Source organism: Macadamia integrifolia, unplaced genomic scaffold (assembly GCF_013358625.1).
Source record: "Macadamia integrifolia cultivar HAES 741 unplaced genomic scaffold, SCU_Mint_v3 scaffold_216A, whole genome shotgun sequence".
NCBI lineage: Eukaryota > Viridiplantae > Streptophyta > Magnoliopsida > Proteales > Proteaceae > Macadamia > Macadamia integrifolia.
In genome coordinates, this window is record NW_024870646.1 from 596,611 (window position 1) to 602,641 (window position 6,031).

Below are 6,031 nucleotides of genomic sequence, written 5' to 3' on the forward strand. Positions count from 1 at the left end.
ATTTCTGAATCTAGATCCTATTTAATTTTTCTGTTCACTGGTTTCAAATTCAGTTTGCTGTCTTGTTTGAGCTTCTTTAATTCAATAGGATTTTCCAGTAACTTGTGATCTGACCATTGGATTTCAGTCAGAATTCACTGGTATATTCTGCCCTCATTTACTAGATCACTTACCCAGGGTTCAAACCCCATCGGGATTAGTCTTTGTAAAGATATTGAAGTTCTCCCATTATGATCTGGTTCCTTATCCCCTGATATTCTGGCCTACTTGAGGTTTTGTAAACCCTAATCGTTTGGTGACATAGAAACCCAATCAATTCAGGAAGAGGGGAACTCCCAGCCAAGCAATCAGATGTGAGAGAGAGAAGCACCAATGTTGACTGGAGATAAAGAAGGGGGAAAAGTAGATATATATATATATATACACATATACATATATGTAGATAGATATGTCCTGAGCCAGCCTTGACAGGGGGTATTAGCTTTGTCTCATGCTGCACTTTGCATATTTAACCCCTGCTCTAAAGGAAAAGTAATTATTAGAGCTTCTACATCTGTTATAAAATGTTTGTTAAGATCTACACAATCCATGCAAAAGAGCAGGAAAACAAACTAGAGAAGGAACCATGTCATTTAACTTCTATTACAGATGTTTTAGAAGCTCTTTCACATCAGCCATGCAAGCAACAAATTACCACAAAAGTTGATAATTAATTTATGAGTAAAGTTAGGTTCAAAGAGATGAATATGTTCACTTTGTTTCCCACATAGATCCAGCTGCAACCAGCCAGCTTCTTGACCTCTCTCCCTCTCATCTTCCTCCTTATCCTCCCTATCTCATTCCAATTTCCCTCTGCAGCATAAGCATTAGCCAATTGGTACTGTTGGGGTTCATTGGTACTTTTGGAAAATCTTTTGCAATTTAAAGTTGACCTTCCCAACTCCTCCCCTCCCCAACAACAACAATAACCACAACAATAACAACCACGGAAGAAAAAGTGCTTAATGAAAAAGTGAGATGAGACCCTTTTGAAAATGTGAAGAAAACTCAAGATGAAGGTGATTCTAATCATTGGATAAAAGTGTCCATTTTTTAAACACTGTGGTTCCAAAGTCTTCTTGCTCACATCTTCCCCAGCCAAATCCTGCCCTTGCTATACGGACAGTCCTCAGTTCTTTGTTCAATGATTCTTTCTTTCTCGGAAAATTTCTGTTTTCCTTTTGGGTATTCGACTGCAGATCATGAGTGGTGAAAGCAAGAGAATTCAGTTTTGGTTTGATCATTGAGAGGTATTAGTTCTCTGCTTACTCTCTCCCCCTTTTCTAATACCACTGTTGAAGGAAATCTCATTCCTTTGTACTTCAACAAGTAGGACTTTTAAACAGTAGGGAATTTTTCTCCCTTTTGATTTAGCATATTATCCATCTAAATATAGTGTTTATTTCCCCCCAAAGAGATGCAATATTACTCTGCTAAATCTATTGATTGTTTTAGTAGTAGTTGGGGAAAATTGAAAATTGTGCTCTGACATAATTCTATAGTTGTAATCACAGAGCAGGATGAATCAGAAACACTTGAATATATTCATATGGATCCAACATATTTACTTTTGGGGTTCATTGGTACTGATTTGTGGTTTTCAGATGAGTGATTAGTGTCAAACAGTGTCAAAAAAGCATCATCTTGGAATCAACAGAGGCTATACAAGATCGAGAAGAGAAGAAGAAGACGTTACCTCTCTGTATGAGCTATACGACAGGTGGTCTAGAAAAACCCTAAAATTTGTCCCAATACCTGCTCTGTGATTACAATAGATGAAGAAGAAGGAGAAGAGGTTAGAATAGAAAAAGAAAGAAGTTAAGAGAGATGAAAAGAAGAAGGAGAAGAAGAGCCGAAATCGAAGTTACCTGCAGAGGAGATTTCACAAGGGGGCGAGCTCCTGTTTCTTCTTCTCTCCTCTCCCTATGCGAGTTCCAAAAGATATTCGAAACCAGAACTTTGTGAAGCTTATCGATCTCTGTCTCTGGAAGAAAAGAAGAAATGAAGAAGAAGAAGGAGAAAAAAACCCCTAAATTTGTTCCAATACCTCTATGTGATTACAATAGATGAAGAAGAAGAGGTTGAATAGAAGAAGAAAAGAAGAAATGAAGAAGAAGAAGGAGAAGAAGGAGAAGAGGCGAAGAAGTTACCTGAGGTGGAGAAATCGCAGTTCGAGCATGGATGTGAGCTGGGTTCTCTCTTCTTTCCTCTCTGCTCTCCTCTCTCTATCGCGAACAATCGGGAACGGAAGTTTCAAATTATATTAATTTGAAACGAAACATGGCCGACAGAACAGCCTCCGAGAGTTTTAACAAATCGAGCCAATTTCGTTTTTTAAACACTGATTCAGAGGCCGTTTGGTAGTGTTCATAAAAAAACATTTCTAGCGTTTTTGAGTGTTAATAGAACCAAAAAACGCAAAAAACCGTTTGGTTCTATAAAGCTCCGTTCCTGTTTTTTTGAAACTCAAAGTACATAAAAAACGAAAAATCAGTGATTTGACGAAACACCCCGCTCCCTGTTCTGTCGGTGGGTTTCGTTTCAAAATAATATCTGTTGAAACAATTGTTCCCGACCCAATACCGCGACAGAGAGAGGAGAGCAGAGGAGAGAAGCCAAAACCGTCTCAGGTCTCGTTCTTCTTCTTCCTCCAACCTTCGTTCCCGACGGTCGGCGACAGAGAGAGGAGATCAGCGAGGAGAGAAGCCAGACCCCACTTCCCTCCTGTCTCCATTCTTCTCGTTCTTCTTCTTCCTCCAACCTTCGTTCCTGACGGTCGGCGACAGAGAGAGGAGATCAGCGAGGAGAGAAGCCAGAACCCATATCTGAACTTCCGAAAAACCCATCTCAGGCAAGAAGTGATCTCGTTCTTCTTTTTCCTCCAACCTTCGTTCCCGACGGTCGGCGACAGAGAGAGAAGATCAGCGAGGAGAGAAGCCAGAACCCATATCTGAACTTCTGAAAAACCCATCTCCGGCAAGAAGTGATCTCGTTCTTCTTCTTCCTCCAACCTTCGTTCCCGATGGTCGGCGACAGAGAGAGGAGATCAGCGAAAGAGTTGAACCAGAACCCACTTCCCTCCTTCCGAAAAACCCATCTCAGGTAACTTTATATTAGATCTCCTTTTGGGGAATTTTTCAAGAACACTACAATCTCATGGGTTGATCGCTGAAATTTTGGAGACATTCTCTCCATATTGGACTGTCTCTGGTCAAAATTTCAGACCTAACAGAACCCTAAACCCTATGATTTTGGCTACTGTTTTGGCGTTCCTTGGTTCCGGTTTGATGTTCTTTGCTACTAGTTAGCAATATTGATTGTCTATTATCACCTGGGTATTATCCCTTGATTATCATGTATTGCTCTTTGTGGCTAGTTGCTTCTAAGTTATCTCTGTGACGTGATAGTGCTGGATATGGTATTATAGCAGATTCTGAACCTCCTACAGATAACATCAATGTTCAAATCACATCTATCAAACTTAATGGTGCTTCACATAACCTTCTCTAGGCCCAGGCAGTTAAGGTGTATATCATTGCCAAAAGAAAGATGGATTATCTGGCAGCTGAGATGGTTTGGACTTTGGATATGTTTGATGATGATAATGACACCCCCCATATGTTACCTTTACGAATTTTCTATATTTTACTTTTAACCGTCTGTTTAGATCTTGTCTTAGGTGAAGCGAAACTAGATTTTGTGCATGATATGATCCTCTGAAAGAATAGAAGTACACGACTCATATTAATATACTCCAGCATTAATAGGGGTTTATACTGATAATGCTCTAGCGCCAATTGCAAGGAGAAGAGCCCCACAGGGTGCCAAAGGTTAACCATAGAAAGGTGGAGGCCCCATCATCAATATGGCAAGAAATCGCCCCATGAGCAATAGGCCTAACCTTCAAAATCTCCAAACAACACTTTTTTTTTTTTTGGATGAAGTAAAAATTCATTACCAAGAGAAAAGAAAGAATAAACATCTCCACGATGCTGCATCCAAACCCCCATGAATTTCCTCCACTGATCTCCCACACCAGGGTTGAGTTCCAGTCAACATCTCCACGATGCTGCATCCAAACCCCCATGAATCAGTCTCAAAGCCATATCTGAACTTGCCAATGGAATCCCAAGCAGTAGATCAGTGGTTCCAAAATCACCCAGCATTGCTTGGTTGTTCTCATTAAGAAGGAAGTTGAAGGGCTTAAGATTTAAAATAAGTGTCCCTTTCGAATGCAATTCTAGAACTCCCTGAGCTAAGTCAATCCCATACCTGTGAACATCAGCATAAATAGAAAGCCAGTTAAGCAGCTCCATATTTACAACTATATGCATCATAAAGGATAGACCATTAGCATATTATTGTTTTGCAAATGCCCCGACTCACTGCAAAACATCAGGCAATGGAAGCTTGCTTCTTTATTATTTTCCTATGCTTGATATCTTTGTTATTTTCCTATGCTTGATATCTTTGTTATTTTCCTATGCTTGATATCTTTGTTATTTTGCCTATGCTTGATTTCTTTGTTACCTTATTTGGTTTTATTGGTCTTTCCATTATCTCTCTCCAAGATAATCTTTGTTATTTCTTTTTTTAGTGTTCAGTCTTTTTTTTGTCACAGTATGCTAACTTTTACACTAACTTATAATGCCTAGCTATTATGTCTGGAAGTAGTATCCCTGCCATTAAGTGGTCAGAATTTGAGACCACTGTTCTCATTGAAGCAATGAAAGAAGCTGTAAAAAATGGTCACAAATCCGGTAATTCATTTAACAAAACTGGATGGGAGAACATTACAAAGCAATTTCAACAGGCTTTAAATCATCCAGTCGGGAGAGAACAGTTACGCAATAAGATGAACAAGTTGAAACAAGAGTATCAACAGTTCAAGAGACTGCTTGACACAACTGGATTTGGGTGGAACTCAATGACAAAAGCAGTCACAGTTGATGATGAGTCCGTATGGGATAGGGCAATAAAGGTACACTAGATTTCACTAGCTAGTTGAATTATTTAATAATTAGATTACAATGAGTAGTACATATACGTGATACAATTACTGCTTATGCAGGCAAATCCAAGTTGGTTGAAATACAAGAAGTATGGACTAAACAATTGGCCAGATTTGAGCATGGTATTTGGGGATGCATATGCTACAGGTAACTTAGGGGTTGATAGTGCTCAAGATTTGGATGGCATCGAAGCTGTTAATACAGTTGATATTGAGCAAGTCTCTCACTCCCCCAGTACCCCGGTGCATATAAGCATGAATGACCCCTTTCATGAGGATACTCATACTCCAACTCAGACCACCACAAAACGAAGTCTTGATAGGACACCTACGGGACGAAGAAAAAAGAGCGCCAATAAGGGAGATAGACACGTGAAGGACTTATATGGGAAGTATTTATCCATGAAAATTGAGAAAGCATCCAGTACTTCTGTAACATCTCCTGTTCGTGGTGGGGTAGGTGCATCTTGTCCTCGAGATTTCAGTATGAGTGCATGTGAGGCGGTGATATCTTCCATACCGGATATATCAAAGGAGATATATTTGAAGGCCACCAGTCGTATGTGTACTGATCCTAGTTGGAAGGAGTTGTTTGTCTGTGCAGAGCCTACGAAGAGGATTTGGCTTTTAGATGCCTTGGAGTAGTTGAGGTTGTGTTTGAATTCTACTTTTGATAATTTTGGATTCGAGAATCTACTTTTGATTTGTGTAATTTTACTTTTGGAGATACATTGCATGACTTGGCTTTTATTTATGCATAGTTTTTTTTTTTTATATTATTGATGTGTGTAATGTTGAACATGTGTTTTGGGTTGAGACGATGTGTCATCGTGTTATGTTTTACAGTTATTTGTTTCCAATTGTGTAGTAATTGTTTATTTATTGCAGTAATGTCAAATGCATTATGTCAAACTTCTAGTGATGAAGAAGATACGATCATTCACATGGGAATGGAATTATTGAGTGATGTTGTATATATTC

At 39.2% G+C, this 6,031-nt stretch overlaps 1 long non-coding RNA gene across 1 annotated transcript; it reads right to left on the reverse strand.

The window, feature by feature from the left end:
• Positions 1–1,694: 1,694 nt before the first annotated feature.
• LOC122071381 lies at positions 1,695–2,330 on the reverse strand. Its single transcript, XR_006138165.1, has 3 exons — positions 2,190–2,330; positions 1,908–2,023; positions 1,695–1,799 (listed from the first exon to the last, which is right to left on the reverse strand). It is a non-coding gene; the product is annotated as an uncharacterized LOC122071381 (long non-coding RNA).
• Between the last annotated feature and the right edge of the window lie 3,701 nt (positions 2,331–6,031).